At 38.8% G+C, this 16,477-nt stretch overlaps 1 protein-coding gene and 1 long non-coding RNA gene across 5 annotated transcripts in view; both read right to left on the reverse strand.

Annotated features, from left to right (window-relative positions):
• Positions 1-16,477, reverse strand: part of LOC130092371 (NACHT, LRR and PYD domains-containing protein 12-like) — a 169,542-nt gene that overhangs the window by 64,142 nt on the left and 88,923 nt on the right. The window lies entirely within an intron of this gene.
• LOC130092387 (uncharacterized) lies at positions 11,222-12,467 on the reverse strand. Its single transcript, XR_008807911.1, has 3 exons — positions 12,235-12,467; positions 11,604-11,687; positions 11,222-11,286 (listed from the first exon to the last, which is right to left on the reverse strand). It is a non-coding gene; the product is annotated as an uncharacterized LOC130092387 (long non-coding RNA).

Genomic DNA, 16,477 nt, shown 5'->3' on the forward strand with positions numbered 1-16,477 from the left:
AACATGTTGAGTCCAGGCAGAGAGTTATGGGAAATGTAGTTTCATTAGGGAATGATAATAGTCGGGTTGGAGTGCCCTCTGCTGGTAATGATGGCCACTCTCACTGGTCATCGAGACCGGGTCAAACCACACGTTATCAACACACATAATCCACTGAGGCAGCAACGAGAAATCCAAGACTCATGCTGAGATAATCACAGAAACAAAGAGACTGCTCGGGAATGCAGACACGGTAACATGCAAACAAATACAAACAAGACTTTATACTCAATACAGGGCAAAATCCATTTAAATAAACAGGGAAAAGATATGATTAACAAGACAAACTAATATTGAGCATTGTGTGTGGAGACAGTGAGAGACGAGGCTCTGCTGGAACACAAGGGCACCGCAGCCGACAGATGCAACATTACGTCATTTGGACTGTCATAATTATACATTTTTGAGTCATAATTTCGACTTTTCAAATCATAATTCCAACTTTGTATCGCATATTTATTACTTTTGAAGTCATAATATTTATACATGATTCGTGATTATAATTATGGTTAAAAAAAACAGCAATAGTACTTGCCAAAAATTCACCATGCAAAAATACGATGACAATGTTTTGAGTGTTACTGGATTGCATAATGACGGCTGTATGTTTTACAGCTTACCACCAAATATTTCATTAAAGTGATATTATGCAAATACACCAATCTAGAACTGTACAAGACACCAACATAATACAGGTGGTAAATTAGAGAGTGAGATGGTAAATCTCTGTAAGTGCTGAGTACCACATGTTCAGAGCGACTGAAGCTTGTTTTAAACCAGATCCTGGATCATTTCAGATCACAACAGTTAGCAGCAGATTTCAGCTCATGCTGCTTTATGAATCTGTCGCTGTGTGATACAGCTTCATTTTTATTTTTTAAGTAAATGCAACAGAAGTAAACTCTTGAAACATCCTCTATTTCACCATATTAGAATATATATATAAACACAAAAATGCATATATATATATATATATATATATATATATAAAATGCATCCAACAAAAGTACTTACAAATGTTGTTTAATTTGTATAGTTAAATACAAATACATACAGTTGTCAAAAAACCTCAACACAATGAAATCAATTTAAGGCTGGAATACACTGACCTTTGACCCGATTTACAGTCTGAACGAGTGGACGGTACACTTAAAAAAAAAAATCAACTGCAAAATGTTCTTCTAACAAATGTAAAGTAGCTTGAACAAAGTCAGTTTATTATGTTGCGTGAACTAAATAAGAATACTCTAAACATGTTGCTAACACATGTTTTGTTGACCTAAAAAAAAGTTAAGTTGACCTTAAGTTGACCTTACTTAAGTCTAAATGTTGTCCCAACTTTCCAATGGAGTTATGTGAACAAACAATTTTAAGTTTAACAATTTTGTGCCATTTCCCAGCATGCATTGCGGCATGCAAGAAAATTAATATTGCTTTGCATTTACATGGACATGGAGATGAAAGCACTAGGATTGTAGCTGTTTGCAACTAAATGCTTAACAATCTGTAGTTGCCATGAATTTTTAAGTTCAAAAGATTACCTGTAACTCATTAGATGGACAAAAGTATTTAAGTTGACTTTAATTGGAGCAGATTAGTTGAGTTAACTTCCAAAGTTGAATGTGATAGTTTACTTATTTGTTTTTAAGTTAGGTAAATAAATCAAATTTGACACAATGTAGTAGTTGCTGAAAGTCCGAGCCAGACTGCAGGCTTGAGCTGAGAGATCTCACAGAAAATTTCATAGATTGGCACAGACAGATTTTTTTTAGCTTAATCAGGCAATAATTTTCCAGTTGGAAAATAACTAAATTGTTTTATATTTTGAGCCAATTTTAGAACATATTGTTTTCATTTGTCGTATGTAATGTGAGTGACATGTTTCTGCATGTGTGTGTTGTGCTCTGAACAATGTACAAAGTCTAGTAGTGTGTGATGTCCAATTTTTTTATCCTTTACAAAGGCAGAAAGTGTTTGATTCATAGTGTTTTACAATATGTGAAGATGAACAACGCGCATACACTTTGATTCTCTCATCAACACAGATGCAGCAGTTTTCATTTTTGCAAATCATACATTATTACAAGGAAAAATATTAACACACGAGGGAAATCATTGTTGTGTCCATGAAGATGTGGAAAAAAATAGGCATAAATCTAGCTTACACATTTTCCCAAATTATTATACGCCTGTTTAACCGAAGCTAATTTGGGTGGGTTTCTCCATCCCCACACAATGTCACTTCTCTGTCTTTTACGACCCTGACGAGAACGTCGCTCTCCTCGGCTGTGAACCGCTCCTGGCGCGCGCCTGGCAAATCCGCCATTATAATAACAATCCGCCATGGAAGAAGCGCGCCTGCTCTTTAAGGGAATGTGAGATGACGCTCTGATTGGTTTATTTCACGTTACGCCCAAACCACACCTATGAATAATGAAGCTACTTCAGACCAACCCTTTTTAGATTTGCGTCGTGCTCAAGAGTCATTTATCCCGCCGGTATAGTAGCAACAGCGCCCGGGATACGCCCGCAAAGTTACTTGCGATACTTGCGTTTCAGATCATTAAAATAGGGCCCACAGTGTTGAAGTAGGCATTGATCTTCTTCTGCGGAGGCGGTGTTTGATCCCCTTTGACGTCATAGATCCACACTTTGAAAAACCTGTCGTTCGCTGCATGGCCCTGGTGTCAATAAAAGCTTTTATTAGACTAACAAGGAAGTTTTCAGTTCTGAAACTTATAGAATATTCTTATAGTATGATGACCTCTTATATGTCAAAAGCTCAAGGAACATTTGATTTCTCAGTTCATCACCCCTTTAATGAAGCCATTTTTTTTTTTTATCATATTGCGCACAATATTAATAATGAATGTGTAGCTACATATTGTGAATGCATTTAATAAACTTGGTTAGCTTTCCTGGTAGCCCATATAAATAAACTTGTCTAAGAAAATGACTCATAAAACATAAATATCAGTTGAGACTATGTTTACTTTACACTGACACAGACGAAAATAAAAATACTAGAAGTCAAAGCTCATCTTTAGGAGGGGACGAAATAGGGCAAGATAAGGAGACTGAGAGAAAAGGAAAGAGTGATGGAGATAAGGAGAGAGCATTGGCAAATAACATACTGCCCACTGACATGGTTTAAAAGCTATTTCTTATCAATATTTTTGCCTTCAAAAGTCTTAAATTGCACATATAGGTCGAGAACTCCAAGTGTTCTCTGGGCAGCATGCCCCCGAACGCCCCTTACTCCTCACATTTGTGTCTGTGTGTCGGTAAGGTGGGCTGGTTTGGTTACAGTGCCAGGGCTGTATTGTTGTCCCAGTCTGTCCGTGTCCCATGTGTGTGTTTGTTTCTGGGTGCGGTCGTTTGTTTCCTGTTGACAGAGTCACGATCGCTATCTCACATGTTTGGGAATTCTGTGTTTGTGGATGATTCATGTTCTCACTTAGGAAGTTTAATTTTGTATTTTTGTTTGGAAAGTAAACCGGAGATTGTGATTAATAAACCACATTTATTTGTTGTTACAACCGCATCTCAGTGCGTGCTTTATGGACATATTTTATGTGCATCGGGAGAGACTACCTCAAATGGGTAAAAAATATAAAAAATAAAAATAAATTAAGATCAGCCTTCACAACAATTGAATTTGAATAGCAGTCTATGGTGACATTTAACTTAGCACACAATTACAGATATCAGGAATTATAGTTTTTACCTGTTGAAATACAATGGGCTCCTTGCACATAGCAACCTGACGTCATATCCGCAACGGGTAAATACGGCCCGCTCTCTTCCTGTTTGGCGAAATATGGCGGTGGCGTAAACAGCGGAAAATGAGCCTTAAACAGAGGCAACAAAGAAAATATCATGAACATTGTTGTGTTCCCACATGCACGTCATCATCTAAATTCAACGGCGTTTTAAGTTACCACGGATTTCCCAGCGATGTTGAACTCAGAAAGCGGTGGCTGGTGAATATTCGTCGTGATGAGTTCATTGTCACAGGACACAGCAAAGTCTGTAGTTTGCACTTCACACCGGAGGAGATCAATCAGCTGAAAACACCGGAGGGGAAAAGGCAACTAAAGAAAGGAGCTGTCCCGGTATTGTTCCAGTGGAATGATTACTCCATCCATCCCATCACCAAGACTGAGCGTTTGGGACAGAGTAAGCTAACTTCAGCCTGAGCTGGCATCAGCAGAAGATGGGCAACATATGGACTGCACTCCTGCTGCTGATCATGACTATTCATTTGTCCCAGAACCCGCTTTCATGGACTCGGCAATCGACGAAAACACGAAATTAAAAGAAGAAAATGACTCATTAAAGAAAGAGATACAGGAGCTGAAAATTAGCTGTAAATTTGGATTACAAAGATTCGCCCACTCTGACGACGACATTCGATTCTATACACGGTAAGATGCGAACAAGATACCCCTGGACCATACGTGACCATATTGTAACGTTGTGTACTCTTTCTGTTCCGTTCCCATAGATTTCCCAGTTTTCCCAGTTAAATATAAATATAAATCTCTTCTGTGGCACAAGCTTTATGTGCCACAGAAGAGATTTATATTTATATTTTCGCTTGAAAACAGCTTATAAGCTTTATAAATACGTACATAGTAATGCTCCTCAATTGAATATATAACATCTAAAGATTTAGTCATACACAATGTTCATCTTTAACACGGGTCACCTCAATCATTTAAGACTGTTAAAGTTTCTCTGGTGCAAAAAAGGACAACATTTACCACAACATCTCGGTTTCTCTGAAATAAAAGCATCAGACCAACAGGAAAAGCATCTGAGACACAGTTGTTTATTTTAATTAGTGGTAAACTTACAGCAATGCAAAGCGCTGGGTAATATTGAGTTAGATTGTAAAATAAAGCACACAAATTTAAAAAAATGTGTCATTTAGCTGGTTTGTGGCTCATCATAGATAGACAATTTGCTGGTTTCCATCCGTCCACGATGGTAAATTATTCCTAATGCGCAGTGTTCGGAAGGATACTTTCAAAACATATTTCGTTACAGAATACATGCCCAAAAATGTAATTTGTAACGTATTCCGTTACATTAATTGACATTACTTGACATTACTCAATATTCTGAATACTTGGATTATTTCCAGATTGAATTGCCTTTTATAATTGTAAGAATGCGGCCATCAAATCCTGCTATTCTGGTGGGTGCAGTGATGCGGTGGTGACGCGTTCATGTAACATGTAAGGGTGGCGCTGCCAATAAAGCACCTAAAAGCTGTCACAAAGAACCGGCAAAAGTAATGATTATGAATAGGCCTATGTAAAATATAGCAAGGAGATATTTTAATTGTTTATTAATAAACAAGTGTTTTCTTTGTCAGTGTCGCTGCAAAGATGAAGTTGAGATGCTGACTCACGATCTTCGCAGTAGTGAACGCGCCAGAGAGAAATGCACATTTCACAAATGCAAATTTTGCAAGGGTTCTATGACATTAGTATATTTTCTACTAATGTATATTATAGTATATTTTACCCCCACCGGGGTATTTATTGGGCCGGTGGTCTTCGAAATTTCCCGGTAGATTTTTTGGTCCCACTTTGGGGCGGCGCTGAAAAGGCCAGAATAATACAAAATCTCTAGAAACTCACGCGGCCAAATAGCCTCAGGGCCGTACCCACCATTGAAGTCTCCGAGGTCCGGACCTCGGTCCTCGAGTGTATAATGAACTTTGAGAAATAATTGCCTACTCTAATTTGGTGCTGCAATGATTCGCATATTGCGACGATAACCGACCTCATAATCTGAGCTGCTTCAGAAGTACTCAACACTGCTCGTCGGCAAAATGTTTGAGATGACCGATCAAAGCAAGCGGGATTTGGCCCCAAAATATTTTGCCACCTAAAAGTTAAAGATTGTTTTGTGTCACGCATGTTTATTTCCCTCATATTAAATATAAAACGCATGTGTAGACAGATATTTTTCTAATGTCTGGACTCCTTTATTAAGGGAGTGTGGATATATAAACAGACGTTTCAATATATTGGTATGAAATGCATTTTCTGAGAATTTATATTTTAAGTTTTGACTAAATGTCACGTCCATAACGCTGGAATTGCCCAATTTTAAAGAATTTATTTTCAACTAGTTTTGTGGTGTAGGTCTACGTATTTTATAATGTTAACTTCAAATAATACTAATACCGGTAGTAATTTGAAGATGTGGTAGCATTGAATCTGGACGGGAAGGATAACTCTGGGAGTTGGAAGGGGTGTGTGGCGATTCTGCCTTCTCACACCCTCAGTATATAAGTCTGCAATAGTGCACTGTTCTGTACAACCTTGTAATTCATTGTATTTTTCAAAAATATAATTTTCTATTCAGTGCAATAGCCGTACACAGGGTTTTATAAATACAAAGGTCCCAAAAGTGATCTGGGTTCGGGGGCATATTATTTTTCCACTGTCATTGGCAAAGAACATGTATCTGTGTTAAATAGGAATCCATTGTAATAAAGTTATTCTCATTCTGGGCACAATATGCAATAGGCTATTGCTCTTCCTGCTCTCCTCTCTCATCTCCATCTCCTTCTCTCATTCTTCTTCTCTCAGTCTCTTTATCTTTAGGTTACCTTTGATTGATACAGTCTTTGCAAACTGATTATTTATGTCGGTCGTTTAAAACTTCTATGGTAAAACAGCTGTTTAGTTTAGCCACTTGCATCTTATCTCGTGAAGCGCCGCGTTGGGATTCGCGCGCGGCCGCGGCTCGCGCTTCTGTGAACATAAATCCCGCTCGCTTTGATCGGTCATCTCAAACATTTTGCCATTGCCGACGAGCAGTGTTGAGTACTTCTGAAGCAGCTCAGATTATGAGGTCGGTTATCGTCGCAATATGCGAATCATTGCAGCACCAAATTAGAGTATTAGGCAATTATTTCTCAAAGTTCATTATACACTCGAGGACCGAGGTCCGGACCTCGGAGACTTCAATGGTGGGTACGGCCCTGAGGCTATTTGGCCGCTTGAGTTTCTAGAGATTTTGTATTATTCTGGCCTTTTCAGCGCCGCCTTTGCGCCTATTATCCATGTTTTGTATCTCTTATTTTTTGTTCGCACATCTCTAACAACTAACTTTTTTTGTGGGGCTGCGAGAAAATAACAATAAAAAATAGTGGGGCTGCGCTGTGACTGGAGCATTCAACCCAGTGCCATGACAACACCGGCCCTCCTGGCCAATAAAACAGACCGGCCCACCGGGAATTCTCCCGGTGCTCCCGATTAGGCAATCCGGGCCTGCCGTCACTCCATCTACAGAGACAGAAGAGTTACTCACAATCATACAACCAGACATTATTTACCCATAACCAAATTTAGTAGCGGGTTTCCATTAATTAAACAATCAAGATAACAACCAATGTGTTTCCTGGGATTTCAACTTCTGCATTTCAACCAATGCATTTCTCTCAACTACAAATAGCCAGATCCATATCTCTTAAAGCAAAAAATATGTTTAGATCTCGTCTTGAGTGGCTCATCTTACCCCCTATACTGATAAGTTTGTGAAGATATGATGAGAAAAACTGAAATCTGGTACCTTCAATCTCCAGTCTGATGGGTTTGTCGAAGTGCATCTCTGGAGCGTCAGACTTTATCCCATAGAAATAAAGGCCTGAATCTGATTCTGTTACTCCAGTAATAGTTAAAGAGACTCTGGTGACCCAACTGTCTGCTGTAATGTTCATACGATTGCTGTTTGGATTGTAGTTGTTCAGGAGTTTTCTCCCGGTTTTGTCCTTCTCTGCAGAAATCAGCAGAACGAGCTCTTCAGATCTGAGACGATACCAGGCGACTTCATATCTGTTCCTCATGCTGCAGTTCAGAGTGATGTTTTCTCCCGTCCGAACTCTCAGAACAGAAGATCCTCCTACTGACAAATCTGGAGAGACATTAATAAACACACATCCTTTTAGACTATGTTAATATCTATTGTATTTGAGGTTGATATGTTAAATTTCATGAATGTTTGAGATATAATATATTTACCACTGGATGTGATTTGTATAATCCAAAAAGAAAATACACAGAAGAAAATGACTTTCTCCATTGGTTTCAAAGGTGTTGAACAAACTAAAGGTTTCAGATCAATGCTGAGTCACTTAAACTGAAAGAGTTTCCACTTCTTTTCCAGAGCAAACTAAAGCTTTGAATAATTATCTCTATATCAGATCAAGTGTTACATCCTCACAGGGGCGGAGACGGGATGCCAACTTCAGAGAAGAAAAATGTGGGACAATTGTTGTTCTTTACAGGAAAATAAGGGACACTCAAAATATTTGTACTGTATCACACAGTATGTCATTTCAGGTTTGTATGCATTTACAATTTTCTCAGACATAAACACATTTGTTTTGCTTAACCTATTTATGTACAATTTAATTCTAAGACAAATTAGAATTAAGAATTAATTCTAAGAATTAATTCTAATTAACAGGTTAAGATCACACAAAAAAGTCACATTACACACAAACCATAGTTGAAAATAATAGCATTTATCTGAAATAGAAAGCTTTTGTAACATTATACAATACATTTTAAAGAAATTAAAGAAAGTAATAGCCTACTTTTTTTCAGAAAGGACGCATTAAAGTAATCAAACGTGACAGTAGACATGTATAATAATGTTACAAAAGCTTTTTTTATTTCGGATAAATCTACTTTGAATCTTCTATTCATCAAGGAATCCTGACTTTTTAAAAAGAAAACATTAATAATAATCAGAAATGTTTCTTGGGCAGCAAATCACATCAGCATATTATCCCCTCCGGAATATTTCATGTTTTCTTGCATGATGTGTCAAAATAATGAGTCTCAAGATCCAAATGCAAGTAAGCAGTTTATTGACGACAGACCAGGGATGTAGTGGAGGCTAAACGCACGTAAACGCCGTTTACGCACCTCCCAATATTCGGAAATAGCGTTTACCCACCTCCAAAGTGCGTTTATCCACCTCTAAATAGCTATAAATTAAGCTTATGTCGTTTTAGTTTCATATTGTTAATTATTAGTTTCTTAGGTTGTTAAACCTAACAACCTAAGGTTGTTAAACCTAAGACGAACTCTTTCATATTGCGCTGCATTTCTGTCAGTGTTGTTGACTATAGACGAATCCGACGAGCGTTCTGTGTAGGCTGCCATCTTGTGGCGACGCCATTACTGAGCTGTTACCAGTATGTAAACAAACCTCCGTGATAACGCACCCTCGATGACAGCTACAACCAGGCAGAATGACTTGTTTGGTTGATGATGTTAGACAGTGGCCTCCAGTCACAGATGAAGGTACAAACGATCTTACAGATTATTTATGAAAATAGCTTGGCAAGCTAGCTAGGCTAACGTTAGCTAACGAGGAAACTATAAAAAGATCTGTGCATTTGGCAACAATAAATAAATAAATGACATCTAATAAACGAATTCATGTTTTTCATTTGTGTCCATTATTTATCTCATTTTCACACTGCAAAAGGCAAGGGTAAGGTACAGCTAGAAAGTATACATAATATCGACCAATTAGTGTTTTTAAACCATGGAAAGAGGTCAATATAACAGCAGGAGAACAATTATGTCACATAACGTTACATTTAGCTCAAGAAAGCCATTTAATGACCATAGCATGTTAATTGAATAGAAAAAATAGCTAGAGAGGAGATTTTGCTGAGCACTATATTACATATTTTTTATATTTTTTACTTATGTCATTAAATAATTGTTATTATAACAAAAACTGCATTATATTTAATTTAATTTGTTATTTTAAACCTTTAATAATACCAGCAGATTGGGCCCTCTATGTTTACAGCATTAGGTGAGATTATTTTTTTAAATAAAATTTAAAATAAACATGTATCCAAATTAGTCAATATTGAATCAAAATCTGAATCAAATCACAAGAATGGAATTGAAATCTTGAAATCTTTGTCAAGCAATAATAAAAACTGTATCCTACCAGTCATTGTACAATGTAAACATTGCAACATGTTGTCACTAAACTTCTTAAAATTCTATTTAGTTACCAAATGTTTTGACAATCCCCCCACAAAACTTCTGTCACAGTCAAGCAAATCAAACATTAACAACAGACATAACAGTAATGTTACTAACGTTACTGCCCCAATGCGCCCCTTCTGTTGTTTTAAAGGTATTCAGGAGTATTTTCTCCTTCGCCTGGCATCCGATGATCAACAAAATGCCAACTACAGGTCACTGATAGAGGGTCAAAATTATCTGAGCTCCGGATGGGTTGGTCAAATAATGCACACTCTACCAGATGATAAACACATAGTTCTAAAAGGACCTGTCCGATTTTCACAGACCATTAACAACACTCATACTGTACAAATAACTCTGCAGAGGAAGAATGGGAAAGTTGTAGATGTGCACTGTGATTGCATGGCTAACAGAGGGAAGTGTTGCAGTCATACGGCAGGGCTACTTTACAAGCTAAAAGATGCTGTGTCTCGAGGCTTCACAGGTACAGCCTGCACGGACCAACTGTGTGCCTGGAACCAATCAACTTGGAGGAATGTGGTACCAGACACGATTGAGAACATTCAAGGGCCAGACCATGAGGGTACAAGTATGAAAGCTATCTCCATGGCATTTGAGACTGATGCAGAGGTCATACAACACTTCTCATCCCCTGAGTTGGCCGGCTTAGCCATGATACCTGGGAGCATTTTGCATCAGGTGCTGACTGCACACCCACAGAAAAAAGCAACCAATGGGCTACCCAGAGAGCATGAACAGTGTGCTGAACATAAATGTAACCTATGCAATGTAGTGTTTGAAAAATATGTAAAATGTGGGAAAGATGAGAGAGAGAAAATTGAAACAAAATCAAAGGGCCAGGATTGTCAATTTTGGCTGGACCAAAGAAAAGTTAGGATTACCAGCAGTGAGGCATCAGACGTGCCCAAAAAAACAGACCCAAGCAACTGGGTTGAAAGAAAATTAAATGCTGTGTTTGCTGGATGCACAGCTACGAGATATGGTCAATCAGCTGAGCCTTTAGCTAGAAAATGGTTTGAAGGGATCACAGGGCAGACAGTTGAGACCACAGGTCTTATTGTACACGAGAAGGAAAACTGGCTTGGTGCCAGTCTAGATGGAGTAGTTGACAAATCTGTTGACTGTAAGGGGCTCAACACATCTTCTTTTGGGGGGGGGCTCGACCAGATGGCAGAAGTCCCTGTGGAAGGACAGGAAAACAACAAAAATTTGCTCACATTATTATGTAACATATATACACTGTATTATTGGAAATGGTTAGACACAGAGAGGTAATAAGAAAATAATTTTAATTAGGATCTATTCTGCAAAACATTATCACAGAATAAAAGAAAAACAAGGATACAATGTCAGGAAGCAATAGTTCTTACCAGCATAGCTGGATAACCCCATAGTATTCCCACCCTCTTCCCTGCAAGATACAGTACAGCTACAATACCCCCATCTCACAAATGTCCCTTGCCCTCGGATATGAATATGGTAAAGAAATCAACTTACAGCATGAGTTTCATATCCCATGTGCAATACTGGGTATGGGTGCTCTTTAGTTGGTCTGCCATCAGGGAAGTGTATCCCACAGACCTTGAATAGTAAATAACATAGATAGATAACGTTAGATAGATCGATTCTCTCTCTCTCTCACACACACACACACACACACTCTGACTTCTCTGTCTCACACACTCACTCTGACTTCTCTCTTTCACACACACTCACACACACACACACACACACACTCACTCTGACTTCTCTCTCTCTCACACACACACACACAGCTGCTATATGCCATACACCTTAAACATAAACATGAGTCGACAAATAAAAATAATAAGCAGGCAAGCCTAGTTGGACAGTAACACATATTGAATACAACAGTACACAACAATAGGCTACTATCTAACAGTACTGTCCATATTTTAGACAAATAACAGTGTTTCGTGTCACTGACAAGACAGACTAGCTTTCCAACAACATCTGAGCCAAGTTAAAGTTAGCAGCTAACAGACAGCTACCTAGCAAGCTGACGTTGACCAGCTAGGTAAGTTAACATTAGGTGGGTTAACGTTACCCACATTAACATTGTCACAATTTGAAAGGAAAATGGGATTCAATACAAGCCAAAACTTACCCTGCTGTTGTTATTAGGAACCCATCCCTGCCTGTTTATATTTTTCGCCCACTTCTGGCGAATGTCCGCGTCTTGTACTCGCCCAGGAAATCTGTGTAAACCGTATGGCACCAGACAGGGGCAGTCGACCCGGGGTATTTTATGTAGCTCACAATGTTTTATCTTCCAAATTGAAATTTTACTGCCGCCATTGAAACAATCTAAAACGGAACATGTTTTCCCACTCGACATTATAAAAGTTCAAAGTTGTAACGTTACGTTAGTGACAGTCGTAAATCGCGGGCAAGTTGCAACTAAACCAATAGGAGGCAATGGCGCAACGCTACCCAGCAACAGCTCAGTAATGGCGCCCGCTTACTTCCGGTAGTTTCGCCGGATTCGTCTATAGAGGGAATGCATTAACGTCACTTCCCCGCCGGAACACGCCCCCCTCAGCGGGACTGAGTGGCAGAAGAGCTGCTGCGTGACTGGAGTTAATAGGGGAAACTGCGTTAACGCGAGTAAAACAAACTATTATCAGTTTAAACTAAAAGTTGGACTCGATATAGTGTTCCTTACAACTTATCAAAGATCCAGTGATCCATGGATATTGACAAGCAGCCAGGAATCGTGTTTCCTGACATTTATATGTGCCTGATTTCGACGCTGGGGAAATAAATGAAGACAATTTGCCTGTAAACGTTTTATATAAATACAATATAGATAGGTCTAAATCAGAGTGATCACTTACATTAATGTTATACTGTATATCATCATATCGTCCAGCCCTAAAACTTGTATAGTTTTTTGTCAGTGTTTATTTAAAAACATCCAATTATGCAGAATATAGTCTGTTCTGTAGCTTTTTGCAGTCTGTAAAAATATACAGTACCTCAGATTTCTGGTCAAATCTAGTTGTACAGTCAATCGCAAAGCTCTTTCCCGTTTTAGATGTGTTTTGTGTGATTTTCACGGCGTTCACGCTGAAAACAAATGCTGCCGCTCAGTCTTTTTGCCACTTGTGGGCGTGACCGCATTCACTCCGGCCGACGGGACGTCATGCGCATACCCTCTATTACTGACGGTTGCGCTGTTGACGCTCGTGCCTCTCGAGGAGACATAGACCTACACAAATGAGCGCAGCACACACACTCAGTTAACAACATACTGCCTATAAAAAATCTTAATGTGGAGTTTTTATATTTTTAACATATGTTAAGCAACCTCAATTATTTTTCCTGAATCAGCCGTTTGAACAAATCGTTTGAATCATGAATGAATCAATGACTCACTCATTAAGACGGTCGCCTGCCGCCACCTACTGGCGGTTTCGTGTTATGTTTAAAAGTAGATAATTCTTTCACAACGTTTCTTATTTGTAAATTTAAATCAATTTCATAACATTATTTTATGCAATTGTAATTTTTCAGTGTAAATGATTTAATTTGATCAGCCCTATAGTGTCTTATTATTCGAAATAATTGAATTTATTGATCAAATTTAGGAATTTAAAATGAAAGATGAAGCATACATTTAATAATATTGGGGAGGGGATGCCCTTTAAAGGTGCAAATATTACAATATGCCGATTTAAATATCAAAGCTAATTGAACACTGATGAGAATATTGTTTCAGAAAAAAAAAAAAAAAAAAAAAAAAAAAAACTGACGAGAAACTTTTTTACTCGGACAAGTGAATGACAGATTTACTTGTCCTAAGGTCAGGACAAGCGTATGAAAAGGCTTAATGTCGAGCCCTGCCTAATAGCAATGTCATCATCAGGACATCAGGATACACATACGCAGTGGCCCACCTTACCGGGTGACCACGTCGTGGTCCACCAGAATTTATAGTTTACCCACCTCTTTTTTTACCACTACACCTCTGCGACAGACAGAACAGGTGTATACGTAAAAAGCCACGTTTGCAGGCGGGCGACCTGAAAGCCACAATCCCGAGCTGGAGACAAGTGACAGGGATAAACACCGCGAGGACTCTGACCGAAGGAAGGTGAAAGAACTCCAGACGATCTCCCAAAAGTCTGGATGCACAGAAGACCTGGGCTGCGTTCGGAATCGCATACTCAATGAGTAGGTACTTAATTTCAATGATTAGTCACTTAACGAGCGCTAAAAGAGTAGGTACTTTATAACCAAATCTCGTTGAGTATGAATGCGATCCGGACATCATCCGCCATGTTGACGTTATCATGTCATGTGACCTACGACGCGTTATCACAAGCGCAACTTAAAATATGAAGGACACGTTTAATTCATCTATCTGTAAATATCTTGATATTGATGAAACTTGCTCATTTTGTGGTAGTATTGTTGAAGAAACAGCTGCCCATTTATTTTGTGAATACATTTAGGGTTGATTTAAGTTGTTATATTTTAAACCCTACTAATATGACCCCTTATTCTTAGAACTATATATTATTCTATTAAGAAACCCCAATATCGTCATCTCTTGAATATGTTGTTCATTTATTTATTTTATATCCAAACATTTTCATCCACAAGCGTTTTCCTCTTTTTCTTGTTGAGTTTAACTCTCGTTTCATCCCTCAGGCCTATAAATAACAAAAAATGCATTTTTTTAAATGTATTATAATTAATTATTTAAGAAAATATATATTAATATATTTAACCTTGTATTTTTTTTCCTGTGTATAAAATCTCATATTATGTATGCAAACCCATGATATATATATATATATATATATATATATATATATATATATATATATATATAAACCTCATTACATCAGTAACTCGACAGCCCTATAGAACGGTTTTCCTAATGTCTGCACTAAGGAGATGTTGGGCAGCTGTGTGAAGATTCACCTTTGGAGAAAACTGTTGATTTTATACTCGTATCATTAATATTAAAAATTAATATTACCCCAGAATTAATTGAATTGCTATCCTACCCCAAAACATACAATAATAACAACAATAAATGCTGACCAATAATTAATTATATTACTTTTTACTGAAAATGATATAATTCAATAAAACAAACAAAATGTAATGTATGTCATATGACATAACTATGCATGAATACACTCTAGATGTGTATATAGTGAACATATCTCCATTTTCATTCAAACAATTAAATAACTAATTAAATAATTATTTTTTATTTACTGACAACAATGAGAAAAATTAATAAATTAGTAAAAGAATGAATGAAAGTCATCACACAATAAACAAATGCATATACAAGTCAACACATGAAACAAAGCTTTATTCAAACTACAATCCTGTATGTAGGCTACAGGCGCTGAACCACATCCTACTGCCATCTCAACACAGCGGCTCCCATTCTGCGGCTTTATTTTGATGAATCTGCTGACCGCCAGAGGTGAGCCGTGCCTTCGTGCCGGAGGTTGTTGCGTGATGTGTTGTGCTTCACAATCTGAGGCAATAAGGACAGGTGGAGTGATGGAGGGACTCATAAGGGCAGATGGAGTGATGGAGGGTCTCATAAGGGCAGGTGGAGTGATGGAGGGACTCATAAGGGCAGGTGGAGTGATGGAGGGACTCATAAGGGCAGGTGGAGTGATGGAGGGACTCATAAGGGCAGGAGGAGTGATGGAGGGACTCATAAGGGCAGGTGGAGTGATGGAGGGACTCATAAGGGCAGGTGGAGTGATGGAGGGACTCATAAGGGCAGGTGGAGTGATGGAGGGACTCAAAAGGACAGGTGGAGTGATGGAGGGACTCATAAGGGCAGATGGAGTGATGGAGGGACTCATAAGGGCAGATGGAGTGATGGAGGGACTCATAAGGACAGGTGGAGTGATGGAGGGACTCATAAGGGCAGATGGAGTGATGGAGGGACTCATAAGGGCAGATGGAGTGATGGAGGGACTCATAAGGGCAGGAGGAGTGATGGAGGGACTCATAAGGGCAGATGGAGTGATGGAGGGACTCATAAGGGCAGGTGGAGTGATGGAGGGACTCATAAGGACAGGTGGAGTGATGGAGGGACTCATAAGGGCAGATGGAGTGATGGAGGGACTCATAAGGGCAGGTGGAGTGATGGAGGGACTCATAAGGACAGGTGGAGTGATGGAGGGAGTCATAAGGGCAGATGGAGTGATGGAGGGACTCATAAGGGCAGGTGGAGTGATGGAGGGACTCATAAGGGCAGACGGAGTGATGGCAGGTGGAGTGATGGGGGGAATCATAAGGGCAGGTGGAGTGATGGAGGGACTCATAAGGGCAGGAGGAGTGATGGAGGGTTTCATAAGGGCAGG

The sequence above is a fragment of the Rhinichthys klamathensis genome, unplaced genomic scaffold (genome assembly GCF_029890125.1).
Source record: "Rhinichthys klamathensis goyatoka isolate OS25496 unplaced genomic scaffold, OSU_Roscu_1.1 h1tg000176l_1, whole genome shotgun sequence".
NCBI lineage: Eukaryota > Metazoa > Chordata > Actinopteri > Cypriniformes > Leuciscidae > Rhinichthys > Rhinichthys klamathensis.